We start from the raw sequence: 26,826 nt of genomic DNA, 5'->3' as shown, positions 1-26,826 counted from the left end.
TTTAGATTATTCCTAATTTTGCCCTGTAAATAATACTTCAAGTAACATCCTCCAGTATGTTTCCTTAGTCTGGATTTTGAGAAGTAGCATTAGTATCCACATTTCCACATTTAAAGTCAGATTAGATACTCCCACATCAGAGGACATCTGGGTCCTGAACCTGGTCATTCCTTCCTTACTGTGTCCACAGTAAGCTTATGTGAGCCAACACCTTCTCCTTTGGGGCTCAAGCTAATAAGAGTTGTGTTTCTGTTACTTTCAGCCCCAAAAGACTGAATTTCTGATTAAAATGTACAGATGAGGATTGTTTCTAGATTCACACAGATTCTCTAGTTTTCTTTCGTCTCCTGTTCTCTAGTCTCCTAATTTACATGTTCCTCCCCCAGGTGCCGTGTTCAGGGGGTTCTACTCACCCTGAGGTCCTTTTTTGGGAGAGAAAAGCAGAGCAAAAGAACAAAGCCACTGGGAACAACTGATGGAAAGAGCAGTGTGCTGACTCTGATGGAATCTTCCTACAGGGAACAGAGTTTCAGAACCTGGTTTCTCTGTCTAGGCCTTGTCAGAGATGGCCGCAAGCAGGTCAATGCCTGTTTTAAGGGGTGGCGGGGTGAGGAGTGGGGAGAAAAAGGGAAAGAAAAAGGAAGAGAGCAACAATTAAAAGACATATTGAAAGAATCTGCCCTCCTTTTTTTGTTTTGTTTTGTTTTGAATTATCATACCCCCCAACACTGAGGGAAAACTCATTTTGTTGAAAATCTACATAGCAGTTGCAGCTTCTTAGAGACAGACGCAACATAAACACATAAACACAGGCTGTCAGTGTTCTTCTATTGCAGTGTGTGTTTATTGTTTTATTTTATTAACAAAAGAGTGAGAAGGAGGTGCTGAAGTATATCCAATCCAAAATAAAAGGGCAGCAGTTCAACACTCCCCCCGCCCCACATCTAAAACATGGAGCCTGGTTTTCTGGTTGACCTAACACTGTGAGGTAGAAGCTGTGCTATCAGTGATTGATGTAATCCATTGTTCTAGAGTGTTGTGGGTACAACCATTCTTAGGTGTGAACTCATTTCACCCCAGAAGCAGAAATGGAATAAGATCAATGGCCTTATATCAGAAAGGAGGATCGTGGGGGAAAGAAGCTGTGTTCTTCTGACCCCAACTGTGAGAGAGCAAAGAGAAATGTTTTCCCCTTTGAACACCACCAGGCCTCTGTGAAGCAAACTGCTGGAAGGGGCTGGAGCTGGAGGAGAGGAGGTGATTCCCCCCTGCCCATGGCCAAGAGAGACCTGGGAGAAGGACCTCATAGCCAGGCTGTGAGAGGAGCAACTGCCTGTCATCATGACCCAGTAAATCTTTAGTAAAATTAACCCTCTGCTCCATGTTTGGTGAGAAAATACTTTTTTTGGAAGATTGTCAAGGGTCTGGGTTTTACACTACATTGGCTGGAGTCAAAACAGTCAACTCTCAAGCAAGAGGACTGTCTGTGAGACATCGGTGCTCACTGCTAGATTCCACAGTATCTAGAATGGTGTCTGGCATGTAGCAGATACTCAGGAAATATTTGTGGAATGAACACATACAACTCTACCTCTGCAATATCTGCCGTGCACTCCTCTGTTTCCTCTTCAAAGTTTACTTTAACATCCACAGACTCTGTTGTGGTTAACCTGCTCTTGCGCTTAGCACTGAAAGCCTGGGTTCCCCTTGGGGAGCAGGAGGACTGTGGGTTTGGTGCCCTCCTCTCAGTTACTCCAGGTTCCCTCCCCACTCACAGCTCTCATAGCACCCTGTCCTGCTGCCCCAGGCAGGTCCTCATCAAGATTCATCTGTCCACTTCACCTGTGGGACAGGTAGAGTTCAGATGTGCGCACAGGAACTGCTGGCCTTCTGTCTTTTGCAGGTAGCCAGGGCAGGGCTTTTCAGCCTGATTCTTTGTTTTGCTTGTTGGGTACTAGAGATTGAATCCAGGGGTGCTTAACCACTGAACCATACCCCAGATCTTTTTATTTTTTATTTTGAGACAGGGTCTCAGTAAGTTGCTGAGGCTGGCTTCCAACTTGCAATCCTCCTGCCTCATCCTCCAGAGTTGCTAGGATTACAGGTCTGCCACCCCATTTGGCAGGACTTCAGGGCTGTACCCTACTGTGGAAACCAAGAAACTCCACCCAGGGCATCAACTGGCTCCTTGGAGTTCCAGCATCCTTAATCACTTTCCTTTGAGTAGGGGTGAAGCCTCAGTGCTCACATGTGATAGGATCTGTGACTACAGGGGAAGACTTAACTATTGTCAGTCTCAGATCATGCATCATGCAACTGGAATACCATCTTTGCTCATGGGACAATGAAATGGTGAGGATCCAATGTGGTCTGATCCAAATGAGGTTAGAACGCAAACTCCTTGAACTTTGCAGGGTCCAGCCAAGCTGTGGTGCTGCTATTTCCTGACAGCTAGCCTCTTAACAAATGAATTCCATGATCTGTACTGCATAGACTTAGGACAGCTCAGCTCCCTTTTCCTACACAGCCCTCTGAACTGGACCTTGGTATAAGTTCTGACTGAATGAGGGCTACAGGCTTCTGGGGCACCTACATCAGGGCCAGGATGTGACAGGTTGGCAGATGCTGCTGGCTAGAGAAAGGGAACCTTGATCCCCTCTTTGTTAGGTCACATGATCATGATCAGAGGTGACAGCTATTCATCTATCTATTGTGGAAGGCCACAGTAGCATGGGTTAGATTGATATCGAAAGCTCAGTCTTTGTCCCTGATGCCAACCTAATAACAAGGTTTTTGAGAAAAAGGAAAAAGTAGCTTTATTGCTTTGCTAGAAAAGTTGGTTTCTAGATGGGCCCAGTGACGCACACCTGTAATCCCAGTGGCTCTGGAGGCTGAGGTATGAGGATTGCAAGTTCAAAACCAGTTTCAACAATTTAGCGAGGTCCTAAGCAACTTAGCAAGACCCTGTCTCAAAATAAAAAAATAAAAAGGGCTGGGGATGTGGCTAAGTGGCTAAGCATCCTTGGACTCAATCCCTGGTACAAAAGAAGAAAAAAAAAATGGGCTTCTCTCCCAGAGGCTATGATTCTAAGTATTGGGGGGAACAGTGGGCTTTTAAAGAGGGGATACAAAGGCTACACTCCAGCTGTACCCTGTCAGGAGTTATAATTCATTTGTAGACTTGAGAGATAGCTGTTTCTTAAATCTGTAGGTGCCAGCCCCAAAGTCTGGATTTCTTCATTCCTGTGGTTTATGAGCTGTAGGACAGATAACTCAGCCTAGGACAGGAAGGTTAATCTTGCTTCCCCTGTGGGTAGGGAGGGGGAGAGGGAAAAGGATGGGGGGAATGTCAATTTAAAAATAAACCACAGGATCAGAGCAGCAAGGGTTATAGTCAAAGCGTGAAGTGGACTGCTGTTTACAAGATGACTGCTAGGCTGAGCCAGAAACTGAAAGGCCATCAGAGACAGGCTTGTCTCCTAATGTGACCTTGAAGCCCACATAAGTTCCAGGACATGCATAAGCTAGTTATTTCCATGGTCTAGACAGAGAAAAATTCCCAAGGCCCTGGTATGCAGAAGTAGTAAGGCATCCCTTATGGGTTGCCAAATTTAGTAAATACAAATAAAGGACACATACCTAATTAGATAAGCATCAGATATTTTTTATATAAGTATATCCCATGGAATATTTGGGATATACTTATAAAAATTATTTGTTGTTTATCTGAAATTCAAATTTAACTAGGTGTCTGTTCTATATTTCTTTTTAGCTGCAGATGGACACAGTATTTTTATTTTTATTTATTTATTTTTATGTGGTGCTGAGGATCCAACTCAGTGCCTCATGCTTGTGAGGCAAGCGTTCTACCACTAAGCTACAACTCCAGCCCTGTTCTTTATTTTTATTGGCCTTATTTATTTTTATTGGTCTTATCTGGAAATACTAACCCCTCCCCAACCCTCTTGGGCTAAAGGGCTCAAGGACCCCAGACCTGTCTCTACAATCCAGAGCCACACTCCACCAGAAGTTCTAGGAACTCTCCCAAGAGGCCCCTTCCTGGCTGCCTGCCTATCTGCCAGGGCTGTGTCCTCATTCCTGGGTGGTAATCTGCAGAGCCCAAAGTTGGGTGGAGGGAGGAACAGGAACATAGTTTCATTCTTGAGCCACCAAGAGGCAAGAGTCACCTGTCTCCTTTATAGGGCTTTTAATGGGTGGGCAGGTGCTTTAACTTTACAAAAGGACTTCCTCTATTAGGAGCATTGTCAAGAGGTTGCACCTGCCTTTGCTCAGCTCCTTGGGGTTGGTGGCCCTAGTGACCATCCTTCTACCCTGAGTCATTGTCATTCCCTGACTGAAAACAATCACATCTGCATGTGGATTGTATCCTACTTAGCATGCCAGGTCCTTTATAGTGGAGTAAATATATATAATTTATTCAGGGGTAACAGCCTCAGACCCCTACTTTCAATTGCCTGTGTGACACCAGCCTAGAGGCCTTCCTGGCCCGCCTCCAGAAGATCTCTGAGTGCTTCCCCCTCCTTTCCTGACTCCTCTGCACTTGCCCACAGGCAGACCAGGCCAGCCCCTCCCTGAACTGTGGAGCCAGCTCCTGGCTGGCCCTGTTCCAATTCCCTGCTCACACTCCACCCAAGACAAGTTTTTAAAACCTATGTTGCTCCCTGCAATGGCTTCCCTTTCATCATAAGGAAAAGACAAAGTACCTCATCTGTCTTTTGCTCCCAATCAGCTATATTTTTTGTCATGTCACAGAATGGCCAGCACTGTCCCTCTTCCCCAGCCCACTGCCCAACCCAGTGCCTGGAAGTTCCACTGGCCAGCTCTGCCCTTTCTGTGGCATGCCTTTGCCCTTCAAGGCCCTTCATGAATCCCTTCATTAGTTCCTGTGCCTCTTGGAGCTTCCATGTTCTTCCCTGTAGAATGGCAGTATTTGCTGCCCAGGGTCTCAGAAGAATCAATGAGACAAGGAATATAAAACTGCTTTTCAAACTGAAAAGGTTTGGGGGGAGGTAAAGAATAGAATGACAAGTGGTATGGGGCAGCCATGTAAAGTTCTTTATAAGCTCACTTGAGATGCCCATGAGAATCCCAGGAATCAACTCTGTGAGGGCACCATGGAAATTATGCAGATTGAGCAGAGGAGTGTGACAGAGCCAGGTAGGCTATTAATGGAGCAACTAGAACCTACTCATGAGGTCTGAGTCTGCATGAGAACCCCTGAGGAAGCACAGGTGTTGATGGGGGACAGGAGGGTGGTGCTTCAACCCCTTCCTTCCAGCTCAGCTAGGTGACTCATCTGGAAGTGCAGGCCCAAATTTCACCCTCCTCCACTTAAGGCTGAGCTCAATGGTCCAGAGGATGTGCCCAGAGGATGGAGACAGCAGTACAGTGAGTGACTCATGGAGCTGAGTCAGAGCCCACTCAGCCCCTTTCAGGGCTCTGACGAAGTCTGTGCCAGCCTTGTGCCTTCCTAAACACACCCCCACCCCCAACTCCTCCAGATCAGTGACCTCACAATATACTTCTTCTGACTGCTAGCCTTACTTATTTCACAGATACATGGAACTCCTACTGGATCTCCCATGCAATGGGCTTTCTTCACACTTAAGTTGATAACCCATTCATTCATTCCATGTTCAGGTGCCAGGATAAAACCCTGGTCCCTGCCTTCAAGGAGCTCTCCACCTAGTAAACAGTTTCCATCCATCCCTTGCCACTGCAGAGGAGTGGGCAAGGCAGGGCCATGGGAGCCTCATATACCATTTTTTTTTTTTTTTTTTTTTTTGGTATCCCAGCTCATAGAATGAGGAATAAAAGAGCCAAGCTGGGACACAGTCCCTCAAAATGGGGATAAGCTGAGAAGTCGCTGCCCCAATTATCCAGTTCTGGGACTGCCAAGTTTGGGATTCTCTCCTTCCCAGTGGGGAATGAAAAAGATATCTTTATTTTTAAGGGAAAAAAAAATGTCTTTCTAGTGGGAACACTGAACCTAGATTGAACCTCTATGCAGATCCAAACAACTTTGTTTTTTTTTTTTTTAAATGAATGAATACTCTGATAAAGGTAGGCAGAACCTAAATTAATGGTCACAGAACAAGTTCTACTCTGATCTGTTCAATTTCAGTGTGGTGACTGAATTTTGGCTTTTTGTTATTTTTTTAAGAGATGGGGCTTGGTTATGCTGCCCAGCTTGTCTTAAATTCCCAGGCTCAAGGGATCTTCCTGCCTCAGCCTCCCAAGTAGCTAGGACTATAAGTGCACGTAGCTTGAATGTTGACTTTGTTTTTTTTTCAATATTTTTTATTGGTGCATTATTGTACATAATGGTAAGATGAATTTTGACTCTAAATCAATTACAGAGGGAGTCACTTGACTATCAGGAAATATATAATATCAGAGCTGGCATGATTTAGAAGTCATCTAATTCTGTTTCATTTTAGAAGTAAATCTCAGATTCAGAGAGGAGAGAAGAAATAAGAGTTCTTTGATAATTTCCATCTATTTTCTAGTCTTTAAGCAGATATAATTTTTACTACAAAAATAAACCACATTACAGGAATAATGAAAAAGGAAAACCACATTACTCTCCATATACTAATACAACCACTGGTAACATTTTGCTATTATTTCTTTTTCTTTTTTTTAGTTGTTGATAGACCTTTATTTTATTTATATATTTATACGTGGTGCTGAGAATCGAATCTGTGCCTCACACATGCCAGGCAAGTGTGCTACCACTGAGCCCAGCCCTAGACTCTACATTTTGCTATTATTTCCTTTTATACAATTTTAATCATGCAGTATAAATATGTGTGTATCTGTGTGTGTATATATATATATATATTTTTTTTTGTTGTTGTTGTTATTGGGGATTGAACTCAGAGGCACTTTTCCACATTCCCAGCCTTTTTCATGTTTGTTTTGCCACAGTGCTTCACTAATCTGTTTAGGCTGGCCTCAAACTTTCGATCCTCCTGCCTCAGCCTCCCAAGTCACTGGAATTAAAGGTATATTACCACAGTACCAGGCTGTGTATTTTTTTTAGTTGACTTTATATTCTAAACATTTCCATCATATTATTAGAGCCTTTACACATAATTTTAAATGACTGCATGTTATTCTAGCAAGGAGAGGGCTCTAATTTTTTTTATGACATATTTAACCATTCTCTCTCTCTCTCTCTCTCTCTCTCTGGTACTGGGGATAAAACCCAGGGGCACTTTACCACTGAGCCATATCCCCTAGACCTTTTTATTTTTTATTTTGAGACAGTCTCCATTAAATTGCTCAGGGCCTTGCTAAGTTGCTGAGACTGCTCTTAAAATTGCAATCCTCCTGCCTCAACCTCTTGAGCTGCTGGGATTACAATCATGTGCCACTGCACCTGGTTTAACCTCTTTTTGAAGGATAATGAAGTTATGCCAAAATTTTGAATATAAAAATATTACATATTAGCTTTTCATTTATTTATTTCTTTGGGATAGGCTCTCTCTCATAAGTAGAATTGGTATAAAGTATCAGGTATGAATTTTTTTAAGGTATGAATATTTTTAAGTCACTCAATATATATTTAAAAATTGCTTTAAGGTTGTACTAATTAGCAGGGCTTGGTGGAAATGCCTGTAATCCCAGCAACAGGCTGAGGTAGGAGGCTGAGGTAGGAGGATCACAAGTTCTAGGCCAGCTTGGCAACTCAGGAAGACCTTGAGTCAAAATGAAAAGGGCTGGGGCTGTAGCTCAGCAGTAGAGCAACCCTGGTTTTAATCCCCAGTATAGGAAAAAAAAATTGTACTAATTAAACTGTCACCAGCAATACAGAAGCCTATTACTACACCCTTACCTTTCATTTTATAAGGCTGAAATAAAATAACTTGTCCATTTCAGTATATGGCCAAAATGTTTATGTTTATACCTTTCTGATCCCCCGATTCAATACAATGGCAATATCAGAAACCTTTAAATGTGGGTCCATGAGGAGGGGGCTTATGGAGAAAGGCTTTTATTTTTTTCTTTATGTACTTTGTATCATTTTAATCATTCACAGTGAGCATGTAAACCTTCTCAAAGCTAGCAAAAAGACAAAGATATTTCTATTTTGGAGGGAAAAAACGAAAAAAACAGCACCCTGTTTTTGTTTGCAATTAGTGGGCTGATTAAATGCATCAGAACCCTAGCTCTAAGCTTTATATGACTTGAGTTTTCTATCAAATGGTGATGATACTCATGTCACAGGATTCTTATTACCATTTATGTGAGATAATTCTTATAAAATATATAGAACAAAACCTTGCATTCAGAACATATTAATGCATGCTAACTATATTTTTAATGCGCCTCACATGTGCAAGACAAGTGCTCTACCTCTGAGCTACAACCCTAGCCCTATATTTTTTATTCTGACATTTCTTTTAGTCTTTGGAGGTCCCTGCACCCTTACCCACAATCTCAGTCACTTTTTCTCACCATTTATCCCAATAATATCTAGACTCCAGGGAACAATGCTTGTGTGATGCCACATTAGCCACATACCTCTTTATGAATGTTTGGTAAATCATAAACCACTAACCCCAGAGTGACACAAAGGCAAGAGGCAGAGGGAACAAGTGGAACACATGTGTGTGGGCAGTGCACTCAAGCACAAATGAATGCCCATTCCATTCCAGATGGTACCGAGGACTCACAGCATCTCAAACTAGCAAAAACCAAGAGAGCTTGTTTTCAGTAGAAAACAGCTGTGGTGGTAGTGGTTGGGGGGGACACTCAGGAGGTAAAAATAAGAATACAGGAATATGGGATTTAAAAAAATCTGAAATTTCCAAGCATACATATTTATAATGCTTATTATCAATTACTTTTTAGAAAAGCTGAGTAGCAGAACACTAAGTGGAGAAGCTTAATTCAAGTTCAAGAGCACTAAGCTGACAGGTCTGTTCAAGTTCAGTAGGATGTTTAGGGATGCTGCAGTCAAACTTCCCTGGCCACCAGCGTGCTTTATGAACATGCCATGTTAATTCATCTTTTTGTGTCTCCCTTTCTTCATATGTAAAACAGGAATGATAGAAATTCCTAACTCATGGTGTCCTGAGGAGTAACTGAAGTGAATTATGGAATTATGGGTAAACTCTTAAGTGCTGGCCCTCCTTATTTTTGTCCACTGCCCTTTGCCCTTGACAGCCTGGTAACAGAGTGCCTCTGGCTTAGCAAACCTCACAGCCAACCAGGGTACTTATTTGAGGAATATCCTGTGGCCAGCCCAGGTCAGCAGGCAAGCTTGGGCTTTCTCTCTGCCTTCCTGAAGCAGGGGCCCAGGGAAGGAATACTAGCCCTGCCAGCCTCTCCCAAAGAGGTGGCAAGGGCGCTGAGGGCAGGATGATGGAGGAATTACTCCAGTCAGGAGAGGAGGCTGACCTTGGTGAAGCTGCTGCTAAGTGACTTTTGATTGCCTAGGGTGCACCAAGGGCCTCCTGGCAGCCTAGAGCAGAGGGGGCAGAGGCTAGACTGGGAAGAAAGGGAGGGGCTTGGTGTAGGGAGGGGAAGGAGGAAATGGTGGGAAGTTGAGAGAGGAGGAAGGGGCTGAAGGGAAGGTGGTGGGAGGAACGGTGGGGGACAGGAGGAGGGAGCGGGGAAGGTTGGAGGAGACTGGCGGGGCACCTGCCAGTGTGACTGTAGTAAGTCCCCTCCTCCAGCAGCCATAAGTACAGCGGCTGGGCCTTGGCGGCCTCCTCTGGCCGGGCCGTGTGACATCCTCACGCCTCCGAGGCGCTTGCTCGTCAGGCTGCCGCTGGGGGGACGCGGCAGGAGCCTCAAATGCCACCTACTCCCCGGCCTCTCTCCCAGTTGATGCTTCTATTTTAGGCACCACATTATTTCCTGCTGTGATTTTTTCAGGCTTCTAATTCGGGCTCTGAGGTAAGCCGTGACATCCGCTCGCCCGCAGCCCCCGCCGGCGCGGCTGATCCTTCCAGGGCCACGGGCACCCTCTGGCCTGCGCAGCACCCCTGCGACTGCGGGGAGTCACTTGGCCAGGCTTTCCTAAAAATAGGATTTCAGGAGGAGGGATTTTCCCCCTGGGTAGAAAGAGTCTAGTTGGAATAGATTTCTAGGCGAGAATTTAGAAAAAAATGACAGGCACCGGGTATAAACTGTGCCATTGTGTTCTGAATCCAGGAAGGGGCTGTACATGCTTCCGCGTCAGTGGTTCTCAACTTTTTTGGGCAAGGGCCCTTTTGAAAATCTGATGAAGTATGCGCCCTGCTCCTAGAAAATAACCACAGCAACCCACACGCACACAAGTCACTACAATGATGCTTGTAATTTCGGGTGTGTGCAACTCCTGAAGTTGGACCATCCAGCCCTGGGGATCCGAGGGCTCCAGGTTAAAAGCCGCAGCTCAGTCCCAGGAATTGCATACATCTATCTCTTCTTGTGAGTTTCACCCACCCAGATTCATTACTCTTTTCTTTCTCTTCCTACCCTCTGATCTCCCTCATTATAATCAATGTGTGTTTTTAAAGATGTATTTTTATGGGCAAGCATTTCACATGCAAGTGGATAAGTGAAGATTAGATTGTACACTGCTTCCTAAGGGTAGTAGCATATCCAGGTTTCCATGCTAGTTTGCTAACAGGGTCCTGCTGGCATCTAGTAGTGGAAAGGACCCTACATTAGGACTCCAAGAGACTTGGGTTCAAATTTAACACCTATCTTGACTTCCCAGAACTTCTACTGTGTTTACACAATGGAAATTCTAATAATAAAGCTTCATCACATGACTAAATGAGATGGTACAAGGGAAGGCATCTCATAACTGTCCTCTATCAAGGGAAGAGGCCTAGTTTGCATCTTTTAAATTACACATAATTTGCTGCCCCTCAGCATGGGCAACATCGTGTGTGTGTGTGTGTGTGTGTGTGTGTGTGTGTGCGCGCGCGCGCGCGCGCGCAAGCACATTTTAGTTAAAGCTGTATGGTCTATGAGAGCATCCTCACCCTCCCCACTGCCAAGTTCACATATTAAAACCTAACTTCTACCCCCACATTACTAAGAGGCAGGAAACTTTTGGAAGGTGATCAGATCAGAAGTGTTCCCTCTGTGAATGAGATTAGTGCTCCTATTTAAAAACAAAAAGGCTTGAGGGAGCCTGTTTGCCCTTTCTACCATATGAGGACTCGTAGGAAGTACCATCTATGAGGAATGGCCCCTCACCAGATCACCAGATCTGCTGGTGCCTTAAGATCTTGGATTTTCCAGCCTCCAGAACTCTGAGAAGTAAATTTCTGTGGTTTATAAAGAACCCAGTATAAAGTATTTTGTTTCATTGTCAAAATGGACTAAAACAGGGGCTGGGATTGTGGCTCAGAGGAAGAGTGCTTGCCTCACATGCGTGGGGCACTGGGTTTGATCCTCAGCACCACATAAAAATAAAGATATTGTGTCCACCTATAACTATGAAGTAAATGTTTTTAAAAATGGTCTAAAACAGAGTTAAGTCCAAACTAAGGAAATGATGTGAGATGAGCTATCTCTGGAATAATGAGAAGTCAGGAGCCCATTCCCAGGCACATACAGAGTAGCTAATATGAGAATCAGCCTTTGAAATCTACTTGATCTTGATTCCCCCATTTTTCCATAGTTATTAAAAGAGGGCCACTTCACTGCCCCCCCCCCCATGACTCCTACAAAGCACAACCTACAAACATACCTCCCTCCCACCTTCCATTTTCTCTAGGATACTCTCTGGTTATGTTTCTATTCTTTATCTCTGCCTTATGTCTTCTACAGTGATACCCCAACCTCAATCTCTTCCTGCCTCACGGATTCCTTATCTGTTGCTGGCTCCTTCTGCTGTTCTGTGATTTTTTAAACAGTGGCCACTTTCCAGTATTCATCATGCTGCACTGAGTTCCCTGTTCTTGGCCTTCTGCCTTTCAGGAGAAGAGATCACATTGAATTTGATGGGCTCAGCTATCTCTTCTAGGTTACCTGCTCTGATTTCTCAAATTCCAGTCCCAAATTCAGCTGCCCACTGCACAACTTTAAATGTAAGCCCTATTGTCATCTCCAATAATACATACCTAAAAATGAGTTTCTTATTTTCCCTGAACCAGCTTTCCCTCTTGGTTTCCCTTTTCTGTTTGGGCCATAACCATTCCTCTGATCATCCAACACAAAGGTTCCATCAGCTTTGATTCTTCTCTTTCCCTCTCTTCCCACCTGCATGCAGGCATCAAATCCTGTCTATACCTCCTCTGGGATCTCTGGCATCCATTTCTTCCTTCCAGTAGCTCCCTGGATGTTTTTTCTGCCCACAGCTTCTCCATCCTTTAACATAGATCACTTCCATATCAAGAGCTTCTAATTTCTTATTATCTTATTATCTTCCCTGTTTTTCAATTGACTCACTTTAGCCCCCCTCCTTTTTTTTTTTTTTTTTAAACCAAAGAGCACCCTTCACCAGAAAGCACAGAAGCCAAATTCCGGTGCTTAGTAGGTCAGGTGGGTCATGAAATAGATCAGGTGCACGATGACAGGGAGTGATAGGAAGTGGCTTCTAGATTCTAGTGCCTCAGTCTAGAGGGGGAATGAGTAGTTCCACTGCCATCAGGCCCAGTGTGGCCATATTTCCTACTTTTAAAACAAAACAAACAAAAACTCACCAAATTTGGATTTTTACATGAAATCTCCCAATTTCCAAAATACTATGACACCCAAACAAAACATGGTTGCAGTCTAAATTCAACCTGCAGGAAACCCTGGACTTAAAATTTTTTGATGTGGGGGGGCTGGGGTTGTGGCTCAGTGGCAGAGCACTTGCCTATCATTTGTGAGGCATTGGGTTTGATCCTCAGCACCACATAAAAAAATAATAAAATAAAGGCAGTCAGTCCATCCACAACCACAAAAACATTTTTTAAAGAAAAATTTTTTTTGATGTGGCAGAAAGCACTTTGAACTGAGAATTTCTAGTTCTGGTTGTGCCAGTAATAGGCTATATAAATGTGAATGAGTTTTATCCCCTCTGGGCCTTAGTTTCCCCCTATACCATGAAGTCTTATTAAATGAGTCTCAAAGCTCTTTTAAATTTGGTAATTCTGTGGTTCTATGGTGTATCCTAACTGGTGAAGAAATCACTTTTGGTTGACTTGACTGATTAATGAGAATTATCATAAACACGAAGTGTACGTGAATTACCACATTTCAAAGAACAAGAATACAGTAAGCCTTTGGTTAAATGAAATTCTCCAGGGTTAACTGGAAAATCCCCTCAATCAAGGTATTGTTCGAAGACTTTCTAAAATGTCAGAGTTCAGCTTCCTGCTTTTCTAAGCACAGGAGATGCAGCAGTACCTGGCAAGGGGAACTGATGAGTCAATGTCTAGGGATGGCTCTGCCACTTGGGCTACAGGGGGTCATAGCTGAATTGGTGGGAGGTCCTCTCAGACCACTGCCAGCCATGGGGCTGCTCAGGGAGCAGTGATGTCTGTAAATCAGGAGCCACCTGGCTGATGCCATAACTAACTATACTGAGGGCCTCACCTGCCTCTTTGCAGGCTTCAGACCCCCATATTTAACATTCCCTTTTGCAGCATAACTCACCCTTAGGCTGGAAAACAGTTGGAAACTGGCATTGCCTGGAATGTATGGAGGCTGACTACCATGACACAAAAAGACTTCTTCCTAGGGAAAAGAGTAAAGGCTTTGGAGCCCAATAGATCTTGATTTGAATCCCGACTCTTCTACTTTCTAGCCGTATGACTTTAGGTAAATTCACTTAAACCTTTCTGAGTGAGTTTTAAGTTTCCTGTCTATAAATCAGAGGCAACAATACAGTCTCATAGGACTGAGTCAAATAATGAATTCTAAATGGTTGGTGTGGTGTGTGGGAGTTATTCTGTGCTAGAAAAATGGAAATCATTATTCCATTAGGAATGAACTTTTTTCTTTTTTGCAGGGGAGAGGTACCAGGAATTGAACCCAGGAGGCACTTAATCACTGAGTCACAATCCCGGCCGCCCCCCCTTTCTTTTTTTATTTTGAGACAGGGTCTTGCTAAGTTTCTTAGGGTCTCATTAAGTGGCTGAGGCTGGCTTTGAACTTATGATCCTCTTGCCTCAGCAGGATTACAGTCGTGTACACACAGCACCTGGCTAGTAAGGAACATCTTTTATTTTTCATGAAAAATCCCATGTCATTCTTTCACTTTTTACTTAGTAAGGTTAGGAAATTAATATCAGTCACTTCCTATTTCAGTAGACATTTGAGAAACCAGGTGTTTTTAGAATTAGGTCTCTTGCTCCCTCCTCCCTTCCATCCTACCCATTTATCCTGATAGACATCAACCTTAAAATCAGAACTAAGATCTGTTTTGCAACTACCATACTAATAATTGATTCAAGCAAGAATCATCAAAGGAAGTAAAAGTTAGATGAGGAAAGGATACTCACAGCCTTAAATGATCCTTCACCCAATTATTTACTAATTATAAGAAGAAAGAGTAACTTTTCCAGGCAGACATCTCCTAAATCAAGTGATCAAAGTTAATATCATCAATCCCAAGACAGAGACATCATATGGCTCCTGATATATGACACACTGAAAATACAACATCACTTCTGTGGGATTCCTGCCAGCAAATGCCTAACTTGGAATCTAATTGTGAGCCCAAGTCAGACTACCCAAACCAAGAAGCATACTACAGAACTGACCTGTATTCATGAAAAATATCAATGTCACGCAAGACAAAGAAAGGCTGAGGAACTAATTGTTCTATGGTAAAAACTCAAGAGATATGAAACTAAATGGAATGTGTGATCTGGATTGGATCCTGGACCATCTCTGTTAAGAACATTATTGGAAAACTGAATGAACTTTACTATGCATTATATATTAAGTAATAACTTTATATCCATGTTAAGTTCCCTGATTTATGTAAGAAAGTATCTATGTTCTTGAGAAATTCACACTGAAATATTTAAGGGGGAAGAATTGCTAGTCTGCAACTTACTCTCAAATGGTTAAAAAGAAAGAAAATAAGTACAAATATGTATATATACACTCAGTTATTAAAACAAATGTAGCAAAATGTTAACATTTGGTAAACCTGAGTGAAGAATACACTAGAGTTCTTTGTACTGGTTTTGCAGCTTTTAGGTAAATTAAAATGATGTCAAAATAAACTGGGTGTGGTGGTGCATGACTGTAATCCCAACAACTTGGGAAGCTGAAGCAGGAGGATTGCAAATTTGAGGCCAGCCCAAGTAATTTAGCAAGGCCCTAAGCGACTTAGTGAGACCCTGTCCCAGGAAATAAAAATAAAAAGGGGGTGGGGGAATGTGGCACTCAGTGACATAGTGCCCCTGGGTTTGAAAAAAAATTTTGTTTTCTTAAAAAAAAAAAAAAAATAGAGCTCAGATGCCATGCTCAGAGCCTCATATCATCTGTCCCTGCAGTTTGGTGAAGTAAAAACAGTCCCAACTTGAAGAGGAGGTTTGAACCCAATCTCTCAATCTTCCAACTGTAAGATCCATCCAGAGGCTTCTAATGAACTTTACTCTAAAGAAGATAAAAGAATGCTTCTTTCTTGGAGTAAGAAGACTAAATGAAGAAGACTATGTAAAAAACATGGTATCTGCCAAGAAATTGTTCATGTACTCTATAAATGTATGCTGCTTAGAGTCCAGAAGTGATAAACACAATAGAATCTTTGCCTTTGTGTAATTTATATTCTAGCCAGAAAGATGGAAAATAAGTGACAAACTACACAGGCAGACATATATACTTACAAAGATCTGCAAATTCTATAAGGGTGAGAGTGACGGGAGAGATGGGGTACCCTACCATATATAATGTGGTCAGGGAAATGACATTTAAACTGAAATTGAAGGAGAAGGGAGGAGTTGGCAATCTGGGCAGTGGGAACAGCAGGAACAAGCACAGGGACAGGGGGCAAGAGATAGGTGTGTGTAAGGAACTATCAGTCTTCTCTCTTCTGCTAACCCATTTATGACTCCTTGTATGTACCTTGAGAGACAGGGCAGCACAGCACCTAGCAGGGACTAGACTCTCAGGTAGTATATGATAAATGAACAAGAGAATGGCTGAGCTCTGGTTCCAATGTTTGTTCATGAAGAGATCGCCCTCTTCAGCCCCTAGCCTCCTGATGTGGAGGGAAGGAGGCTTCTGAAGAAGGCTCATAGTTTTCTCCTTTGTATGATTTGCCTAGAGCACAGAGCTGGAGGGACCCCCAAAATCTCACCCTTCCTGTTAAAGGGAAGAAGCAGAGGCCCAGACTCAGGAGAGCCTTGCTGAAGTCTGGATCTGATGGGGCCCATGTCTAGTGCTTTCCCCAGCCCACAGCCTGTCTTGTTTATTTGTTCAGCAGGTTTATTTCAGCCATGGCACAGCCTGTTCTGACTCTGGAACATTTATGAGATGAGCCAGTTTTTTTAAATCATACAAAATAAATGGTTTGCTCTTAGAGCTACGGGGTGGGGCAGTCAGATGGGAGACAGGTTTCGAGGCCAGCTCTGGGGCAAAATTTTGGCTTACCCTTTGCTATATTCTTTTCACCTCTGCCCTTGGGAACCAAAGGGACTTCAATGGGATTTCCTGCCTCCATTTCTCAAAAGGATGATGTGGAAAAACTGGAACACTTAACCATACGATTTCCGGTTCTCATCTCCACCCTCATCAATTCTATTCTAAACTCTGGTTTCTAAACCACTAAGCTCAAAGAGCTGGGAATGTAGTTCAGTAGCAGAGCCCTTGCCTAGCATGTGCAAAGCTTTGGGTTTGATCTCCAGTACAAAATACATTATATAATGTTCAACGCCTTTGAGCTCAAGACACAGTCCAATACAACAGATTGGCCTTGGGACAGGTTTTGGGGCTAGAACCTGGATCATTCTGCTCCCTCTGCTTGTAGTGTCCTCTTTTTTTCTACCTATGAACTCTTTTTTTTTTTTTTTTAAGAGAGAGTGAGAGAGAGAGAGAGAGAGAGAGAGAGAGAGAGAGAGAGAGAATTTTTAATATTTATTTTTTAGTTCTCGGCGGACACAACATCTTTGTTGGTATGTGGTGCTGAGGATCGAACCCGGGCCGCACGCATGCCAGGCGAGCGCGCTACCGCTTGAGCCACATCCCCAGCCCAATGAACTCTTATCCCTCAAAATCCAGCTGAAGACTCTAAAATTTTGAACTCATTCCCCTGTATTCTACCAGCTGTGTGTGTGTGTGTGTGTGTGTGTGTTTGTGTGTGTGTGGTACTGGAGAATGGAACCCAGGGCCTCATGCATGCTAAGCAAGAGCACTACCATTGAACTACATCCCCAGACTTTTTTTTTTTTTCCCTTCTCTCTTTTCCTGAGACAGGGCCTAATTAAGTTGCTCAGGCTGGCCTCACTATTTTTTTTTTTTTTGCCTCAAATTTTGAGATCCTCCTGCCTCAGCCTCTAAGTAGCTAGAATTACAGACATACACCACCAAGCCTGGCTTGCCAGCTACTTTTAAAAATAGCTGGTAAGTCCAATGAAGACAAAATTTGATCTGAAACATTTATTTTTAGTTATGCAAATATTCTATTATCAAAAACCTGGAAATTAATAATTAATGAAGCCAAATTGTTCAGCCAACAAAATTATTTAAACCTCAATTAAGCCCAGGGTGCCAGGTGGGGTGGGATAAGGGATCCTGGTGGTAAAACCATGACTGCCTCATTTCTCCAAAAGACCTGGTACATAGTAAATGCTGTCAAAATGCTTAGTGAATGTGTGAGCCCATGAGGATGAGGATGCTCTCTGGATTGGAGCCTCTGTGAACGCTAGTTGGCTATCCTATAAGGATCAGGCTAAGAACAAATTCAGCAGCTGTCCAAGCCCCAGGCTCTTTCTCCTTTAACTGGGCAATATGCCCATTCTTAGCACTCAACTCAGGTAGTACTAAGAAGGATGAAAATGTAGGAATAGACCTTGTGTTCTGGAGTCCCTCCAAGGGGCAGGAGCAACAGCACAGATTCTGATGCCTCTCCAGTGCCCTCTACCCCTTTGTTCAAAGCAACTCCCAAGAAGAGGAGTCTGATCAGCTCCAGGAGGTGCTGTTCTTCACTTCCCAGATTAGCTCAGACCTTAAAAATCACAGCCCAGTGCCTGCTCTTTCATGCCAAGGAAAACAGTAGATGTCAGAAGCCGCCTTAGGTATCTGGAACTGAACAGCTCCTGCTGCTCCTCCCTTCCTAGTATGAGGTCATTGAATCAGGATGACAAAGCAAACAGTGACATGTGCTGGGACTTGTTCCCAGACTGATTCCAGCATTTCTCCAGCCCTTCCCTCCTCCCCACCTTCAGAATAGCAAACCCAGGTGTGGACAACAAACTGAACTGGAATCAGTCCTTGGGCTTCCAGGAAATTGAGGCTGGGTGGGAGGCATACTCTGTGGTGGCAGAGAGGAGGTCCTGGAAAAATGTGGGTAAAAAGGACTTAGGATATCAGTAGCACCAGACATTAGCCTGGTACATTCCAGGCTTTAACATGCTTTCACAACATTCCAAGGGAAGGAGGGTAGGAATTCTTTCTCGACTTCATAAATGAGGAAACAGGCTCATTTAAGGTCAGCAGCTTCATTAGGGTTACATGGCTTAAGAATGACAGAGCCAAACTTAGAATTATTTTTGTGACTAATTAGTTTTGTTATATCTTCCTACTTCATCACAATTCCTTGAATTTGTCATTGGCAAGTTCATGCTTTCTTCTTTTGCATATCACCATACTATTATTTACTTAATGTTTTCCTTAAATAGACTCACTTTAAAAGTTGACCTCATTCTTCGCAATCGTGTGTGTTTTGATATATATTTAATATGTTCTATTCCATCACCATCCCTGCATCATTAAGGATGAACCTTGAAAGGCTGCCAGCCAAATGGGTGCCCTTGTTGAAATGCTCAGCTGGTAGTATCACTAAAGGCCAAGGCTATCTTTGTCAGAGCTGTGCCTTAAAGTCAAAGAATCATTGAATTAAGGAGGACAAGAGATAAATTATAGGATCAGAATCCTAAGGGACAGACCTTATGTAACACACTCAGTCCTAGCCCTAAAGATTAAGGGGTACCAGTCAGGGAACAAGTCCTTGCTCTTAACAACTCAGCTTACAGGGCTAGAAGTGTAGCTTAGTGGTAGAGCAATAGCACCATAAAACAAGCAAACCTCAACTTCCAAACATGGACAACTGAAATCTAGAAGGAATAAGCAGATGCTCTGGAGTTAAAGAAACTCATCTAGACATGGTTCTACCACAAACTCAGTATGCCTCTGATCAAGTCAATTCATGTTTCCAATCCCCTTTTCCTTCAGTGATAATATCTCCTCTTTCTGCCATTCAAAACTGATAAAAAGAGATTCAGATTAAAAAATGTGTTTAAAAATGCTCTGTAAACTATAAAGCTGCAATACAGGACATAAGGAATAAATAGGTGATATCCTAATTCCTCCACAAAATATTTGAATCATAACTGGAGAATGACTTTCTTAAGGGGTAACTAAGCACAGTAACACAGGTTGGGAAGAGATTTGGAAAGCAGCCTTTAGACCTCAACAATGTCCCTGGCTACCTTGCTACTTCAGGTCTTGGGCCCAGGGAGACACTGTTGAGCTGAATCGCTTGCTGCCCTTGACTCCTTCGGAATCCTGTGTTTCTGATTTTATTTTACTCTTTGTTCCGTTTTCAAACATTTATTTATCATCTTTCAGCCACATGTGCAAGTTCGTTGCACAGTAACAGGTCTTTACTGCCCTCGTATGGTCACTCCCTGCCATGGTTGCATAGTCTTCTGAAGGGGTGTATATGACAATGGCAGACCTGAGGAGACCCGAGCCAAAGATCAGGATTTCCCAGGGCGAGCAGAGGACTTAAAACCCAAGTGAAAGCTAGATGCTGAAATCCAGAACTACTTGATGGGAAGTAATAGTTCCTTGCCCCAAGTCATCACCCCAAGTGTCAGTGTAAGTGCACCAATTATAACAAATGTATCACTCTGGTGAGGGTTGTTGATAATGGGGGGCTAAGCATGTGTGAAGGCAGGGATACATGGAAAAATCTCTCAACCTTCCACTCCATTTTGCTGTAAACCTAAAACTCTACTCTCAAAGTATTCCAAAATCACTGGAAAAGAGATTTAAGAATCAATGTATTAATTCCATTTGTTTTTTGGGGGTGAAGGTGCTAAGGATAGAACCCAAAGGTGCTTTTCCACTGAGTCATATCTGCAGCCTTTTTTTTTTATTTTTTTGAGACGGAGTGTTATTAAATTGTTCATGGCCTTGGTAAATTGCTGAGGCTATCTGCAAACTTGTGATGTCTCCCTAGTCACTGGGATTTAAAGTGTGTGCCACCATGCCTAGCTTAATTCCAGTTTTTGAAAAAGATGCTAAATATTAGCAATTTTCTGCTAATAAATAAATCTCAAGTATAGTCATCTCAATATCCATGGGGTTTTGGAGCCAGGACCCTCTGCAGATACCTAGATCTGCAGATACTTAAGTCCCTATATAACACAGCACAGTATTTACATAAAGTCTATTTTAAAAAAACAGGACCTTAGCTGGGTGCAGTGGTGCATGCCTGTAATCCCAGTGGCTTGGGAGGCTGAGACAGGAGGATCTCAAGTTCAAAGCCAGCCTCAGCAACTTAGCAAGGCACTAAGCAACTCAAATGAGACTGTCTCTAAATAAAATAAAAAATGGGGCTGGGGATGTGGACCAGTACCAAAAAACAAAACAGAACAACAATAAAAAAATATGTGGTCTTACCTAACAAACACAAGCACAGAAGACCATAATGACACTAATATCAGCTTCATTTGGGAATGGCTAAAGTTTTTACAAATATTTCAGTTATTTAATCTCCACAATACTATTGGGTGGGTACTATATTCTCTACTTAATAGACAAAGAAACTGTGGTTCAAGGCTGGTAGGGCAAAGCCTTGATAGAAAATATAGGCAGAAGAAAAAGCAAAGGGTGTGTCTAGGGCAAACAATCTGTAATTGCTAGAGTATCAGGTGGTATAAAGGGAGGGAGGATAAGGGCATTGTAGGGTCATGATGATGAAAACTACAGGAACTCTGTAAGGGAATTTAAAGCCACAAGGGAATTAGATCTCACCCTCTGGATACTAGAAAACCTTTAGAGATTTCAAAATGTGGCATTATACTCATGGTTGTATTTAAGATTATGTGGAGGAGAGCTAATTAGGTAGAGACCAAGAAGGAAGACCTCTAAGAGGTGAGGGGAGCTCAGATTAGAAGAGTGGGCAAGGCAAAGGAAGAAATGTAAAACCTCTACATAGAGAAATTAAAATAGACTTGAGAGATGAAGGCAGAGCTACCTTTAGTGAGAATCACTGTCCCATCATGTGCTGAGTCCTCTGACCTGCATCATCATCAATGCCAGATCATAGTGGGGAGAAAAATTTCTGGTCTCCTATGGAATTTGTCTCAGTTCCACCCTGAAATATGGTGTACCAAACACCTAAACCCAAAGCAGAGCAAAGTCTGCTCAGGCACCAGAAGTTGTCTTGAAAATTCTTCTCAATGCCCACATCAAGTGAGGATTCTCAGGACTTGAATAGCCAGTCACAAGGGACCATACCAGTTTGATGCTATGACCCATCTTCCTAACACCAAAAGTCAGAGTTTTGTGTCATTTCCCAGCAGTCCAGCATTTGGTTGGACTAAATACTGTATGGGAACTCAGCCCTCCCCCTACCCAAGACTGATTCCTGTTTTTTATTGCCACAGGGCTGGCAGGCGTCCCTCTGGTTCCCTCTCTCAAGAATCCGTCCACAGCTGCTGGCCACTTGTCACACCCTATCCGGGAGGTGGCAGCATTTCAATAGTAGCAACAGATCCTTAGACTGTGGCTAACAGCTTCAAAGTCAGTTGGGAATTGTGTCATATTTCTAAAAATGGCTAACTCATTCCAGTTCCAGTGAAGTAGTAATGGGTAAGGGTGTGGACTTCAAGGAGATAGCTAGGCTTCATATTTCCTAAACAATTGGGACAATTCCAGGGAAAATATTCACAGCAAGCATTCAAGAAATATTAATTGAATGTGCCAGACACTATGCAAAAACCTACCAAGAGTCCCTGTTCTCGAGGTGTTTTAATTCTAGCAAGAGTCTTATAGCTAATCTCTTTACTCTGCTTTTCCCTTCCCAAAGTTTTGGTAATGCCTTTCTACTTCACTAGTTTCTTAATGTTTTTGTTATTGGATACTACTGCCCTGAAGCCACCCAAAGCCACTCCACTTGGTGAGGAGTGCTGTGTCCAAGAAAACAAAATTTAGACACAACGAATCAACAAAAACCTCATAGCAGTGATCCTTTTAAGGGAATATATATTTGAACATAGCCCTAAAAGAATGTCACATAAGATCTTCTCTCTCTAAAAAATACTTTGAAAATGTACTCTGATCAGGAGCCAATTACAAAAGAGACCTCAAATGCCCACAGTAACCCTATGCATACCTGGAGGGGAGGACTGAGGAAGGCACTGGGAAAATCACTCCTAACCCCCAGAGAAAGGCATAAAAGAAAGAGGGGGAGGGCAAATACAAGAGACACACCTTATAGCAAATTATGGTATTCAGTGTCTTCATGTACATTATTTGATCTTCTCAAATGTCCTAAGAGACAAGCATAGCACACATTAATCTCCAGTTTCTGGGTGAGGGAAAGCCTACTGTGACCCAGCTCCAGCTACGCTAGAGAGAGTAGATGGGGACTGCAGTTGTGAGTGAGCCGCAGCTTCTCAGAGCCCAGGTCTCTTCCTCTGCAGACCAAGGTGGTATGATGAGTGATCCTCAAGATCCCTCCCATCATCCCAGCCTATTCTCACGCTGTGCTCCGTCAAGAGGCTACTAAGCAGTGAAGCCACAAAGAACAGGTTTCTAAATTAGGAAAGGGGTTACTTTACAATACAAATGACAAAGTCTGTGCTTATGATATGAAGATGGGACTTGAAGTGATCCATTCCCAAGATGAAATCCCAATTTTCCACTGAAATAAATGGACCTTACCAGTATTCATGTCATGGCAATGCTAAGTTTTTTGTGTGTGTGCATATGGTGGGGGGGACTGAGGATTGAACTCAGGGGTACGTACAATCACTGAACCATAACCCTTAGCACCTTTTGAGTCAGAGTCTCACTAAGTTGGTTAGGGCCTCATAAATTGCTGAGATTGACCTTGAACTTGCAATCCTCTTGTTTCAGTCTTTAGAGTCATTAGGATTACAGACATGTGCCACTGTGCCCAGTGATGCTACGGTTTTTATATCTTGAATTTTCTTTACACATGCTTCATTTCTTCTCTTTTCTCTAAATATCCTTAAAATGACTATGCTTCTTTTAATACTTTCTTCTCTTTTTTTTTTTCTTGGTTACAACAATTATTTATTGGTGTGATTAAGAAAGGGATAACACAGTGGAAGCCATCATGAATGCAGAGCTCACCACTTGTCCAGGGGACCACATCTGGGGATATATTTGATCCTATAGTCATCAGGAATGAGCCACTTCTCAGCCATCATATCTTCAAATTCATCAGCTAAACTTGGTAAAATTCCATTTCATTGAGATGTGTATCTTCTGGCAGCCAGGGAACTTGAACTTGGCCCTGCGTAGAACTCAATCACAAAAAAACTGAATGCTTCACAAATTCGCATGTCATCCTTGTGCAGGGGCCATACTAATCTCTATGTCATTTCAATTTTAGTATATATGGTGCTGAAGCAAGCACCTCTTCACTAAATATTATTTCAGAAAAGAAAATATTCTTAGTAAAAGGTTAAAGAATGTTCTGTGAGGCCTGTTTAATTATTCAGGGAATTTTTAAAAATTAAGGTAATACTCAAATATGACAGTTTAGAAAAGGCAAAACTATGGAGACAGTAAAAAGATCAGTGGTTGCCAGGGATTGGTGGGGAGGGAAAGATGAACAGGTGGAGCATGCAGGACTTTTAGGGCAGTGAAACTATTTTGTTTGATACTGTAATGGTGAGTATATGTCATTTACATTTATCAAAATTCACAGAATGTGCATCACCAAGAGAGAACCCTAAAGTAAACTATGGAATTTAGGTGATAACATATCAGTGTAGGTTTGAGTGTGACAAATGCAGGCTCTGGTAGGGACTGGGATAACTATATGTGTGGGGCACAGGGCGTGGATGGAAACAGTCTGTACTTTCTGTTCACCTTTGCTATGAATCTAAAACTGCTGTAAAAAATACAGTATATTGGGCTGGGGATGTGGCTCAAGTGATAGCACGCTTGCCTAGCATGTGTGAAGCACTGAGTTCAATTCTCAGCACCACATTAAAATAAAATAAAGGCACTGTGTCCACCTAAAACTAAGAAATAAATATTTAAAAAAATAAAAAAATTAAAACACAGTATATTAAAAATGTTAAAGCAATGTACTGGAGGGTTAAGAGCCGGACTTAGATATTAGACTGTTTGGGCTTCAGTCTAATTCACAGACTACTGAGTGGCCTTAGACAAGTCTTAACTCTCAGGGCCTCAGTTTCCTCAACTATAGAACTACTTCAGTGATCTAAGATTAAATGAATCATATAGGCAGTTAGCATAGTGTTGACACACTGGGGACATTAAATAAATCTTAGCTATTTTTGGAAATTTTAAATAAAAAACAGTTAAGAAAAGTTTTGACCTTTTAGGTAAGTTTTAGGCCCCTAATTCCTATGTGAATCAAGAGACTTATTCTGATGTTAAATACATACACTGATATTTTTTCTCCATTGTTCACTATGGTACCACACTTTATCTTTTTCTTACAACAAATGAGTACCTATAACCAGGAAAAAAATTTTGTTCCCTGCACCAAGATAGGAAGATCAGCTGACCAAGACAGTGGTTTCTCTGCATAATTCCTGTCGGTCACCTAGATTCTAATGAATCCTACTGGATCTCCCCATCCCAATGCTGAGGTTCATTTGTTGGACAGCCATAACTGTTCCTCGGCCCTCTCTTCTGAGATCCAGACCTATGTATTCAACTGCCTGGTGGACATTTTATTTAGGTGCCTCAAAGTGTTGAATTCATGACCCCTCCACTTTTACACCAGTCCTTCTTTCTTACTTCCCCTACCTCAATGAATGACCCATCATCCACTCAGATGTGGAAATTAGCAGCCTAGGAATCTTCCTGGATTCCTTTCGTTCACCCTACACAACCCCACCACTCAACTTCAGCCATTCTACTTTTAAAAATATTGCTAAGATCCATGTGTCTCTTTCCTTCTAGATCTCCACTGAATTCAAGCCATCATAATCTCTCAGCTGGACTGCTGCCACTGGCTCCTAACTGGTCCCCGAGTCTTCTCACCTTTTTTCACTCTTTCTCCACACTATAGGTTGAATATGGAGAATTCAAGGTTCAGAATTCCTGTCCAGGACAGCTGACTAGGGACACCCTGCTTGCAGTTAACTATTGTGTTCCTGCTGCGACCAAGTATTTTTTTCTAATGACTAAATAACCTTACTTTTATTTCTGAGAAAAGGAGACTTGTGGGAGGCGATCTTTGCACGTGATTTGAGTTACCTCCCTGGCTGGGTGAGAGGCGCTTAAACACAGCAGTGTTAAAAGCCTTCCCCACCCTTTCTCAAGTCCGAGGGCTTGTCTGTGCAGAGACGTGCCTGGCCACTGACCTGAAGACCCAATCTCCGCCCCTGACCTTGGGATGCTGCCCCCCTTAACCTTCATTGGATGGGATTTTCCCTGGAATTTTTTGTTCTCCAATAAAATCTCACTCCCTGGCATGTTCTCCCTCTCTAACTAGTCTCTTCTGTAAACCTCACCACCGCATTAGGTGGCTGGAGGTGGGAGCTAGGAGAAGCCATCTTGGATCTGTGTTAAAGGTAATTAGAGTCTCTTTAATTTAAAACTCATTAGCAATTTCTTATGAACCGAACCTTCTTTCATGAAGCTCGGGCTGGTCTCGTGGCAGAGAGACTGGTTTACTTTAACTTCTGGTAACCATAAACTGCAACCCATATGTTCAGGAGGAGATAATTGGTATTCTGAATACAAATCTTCCAAATATGCATGAACTGGGACATGCTTTTTAAAAAAAGATATAAGAGAACATTTTGAACCAAATAAGACCTTGAAGATGAATCAGTCTAGACCAGGGGTCTGCCAACCAGCCTGCTATTTGTTTTTATAAATAAACACATTAGAAAGAAGTCACACTTACTCATATATTGTTAATGCTATTTACAAGTGTACTACAAAAGCAGGGCTGAGTAGTTGCATGCAACAAATCATACAGCTTACAAAGCCTAAAACACCTGGCCCTTATAGAAAAAAATTGGCTGTAGGAAAAAAGTACTCTCGAGGTTTGTCACTCTGGGTTGTACATCAGAGACCCCTTGTAGAAGGGGTCACCTCAGGGATTCTGCTTCAATTGGTCTGCAGTTAAGATCCAAGTACTATAACTAAAAACTTAAATTTCTCCTGAGTTGCTGAGATTACACAGGTGTGCGTTATCATGCCTGGCTTGTGTCCCCTTTTTAAAATAACAACTACTAACATCTATAAAGTCCGGTACTAAATCCACCTCCATCATCTCATCCAATCCTTAAGTACATCTGAGGTTCTAGGAGCAGGAAGCTTTGCTAGCCTTGCTTGAGATAACAAATTGAGACTCAGAGAATTTAGTCCTATTCCCAGTCTCCTATTTAGTAAAAGGTGGCTAAGAAACACGTGTAGGTCATTTAAATCAAATCCATT

The 26,826-nt window shown here is 42.5% G+C and overlaps 1 protein-coding gene and 1 non-coding gene across 2 annotated transcripts in view; both read right to left on the bottom strand.

Annotated features, from left to right (window-relative positions):
- Window positions 1-533: 533 nt before the first annotated feature.
- Slc4a1ap (solute carrier family 4 member 1 adaptor protein) overlaps window positions 534-26,826 on the bottom strand; it is a 54,713-nt gene continuing 28,420 nt past the window's right edge. Inside the window, exon 15 of the transcript XR_003299932.2 lies at window positions 534-587. The gene's annotated coding sequence lies outside the window, so the exon portion shown is untranslated. The remainder of the gene's footprint in view (window positions 588-26,826) is intronic.
- On the bottom strand, window positions 23,709-23,812 carry LOC113175580 (U6 spliceosomal RNA). Its single transcript, XR_003299994.1, has one exon. It is a non-coding gene; the product is annotated as a U6 spliceosomal RNA (small nuclear RNA).

The sequence above is a fragment of the Urocitellus parryii genome, chromosome 12 (assembly GCF_045843805.1).
Source record: "Urocitellus parryii isolate mUroPar1 chromosome 12, mUroPar1.hap1, whole genome shotgun sequence".
Taxonomy (NCBI): domain Eukaryota; kingdom Metazoa; phylum Chordata; class Mammalia; order Rodentia; family Sciuridae; genus Urocitellus; species Urocitellus parryii.
Note: the sequence above shows the minus strand (reverse complement) of the source record. Positions and strands in the feature narration are given on the sequence as shown.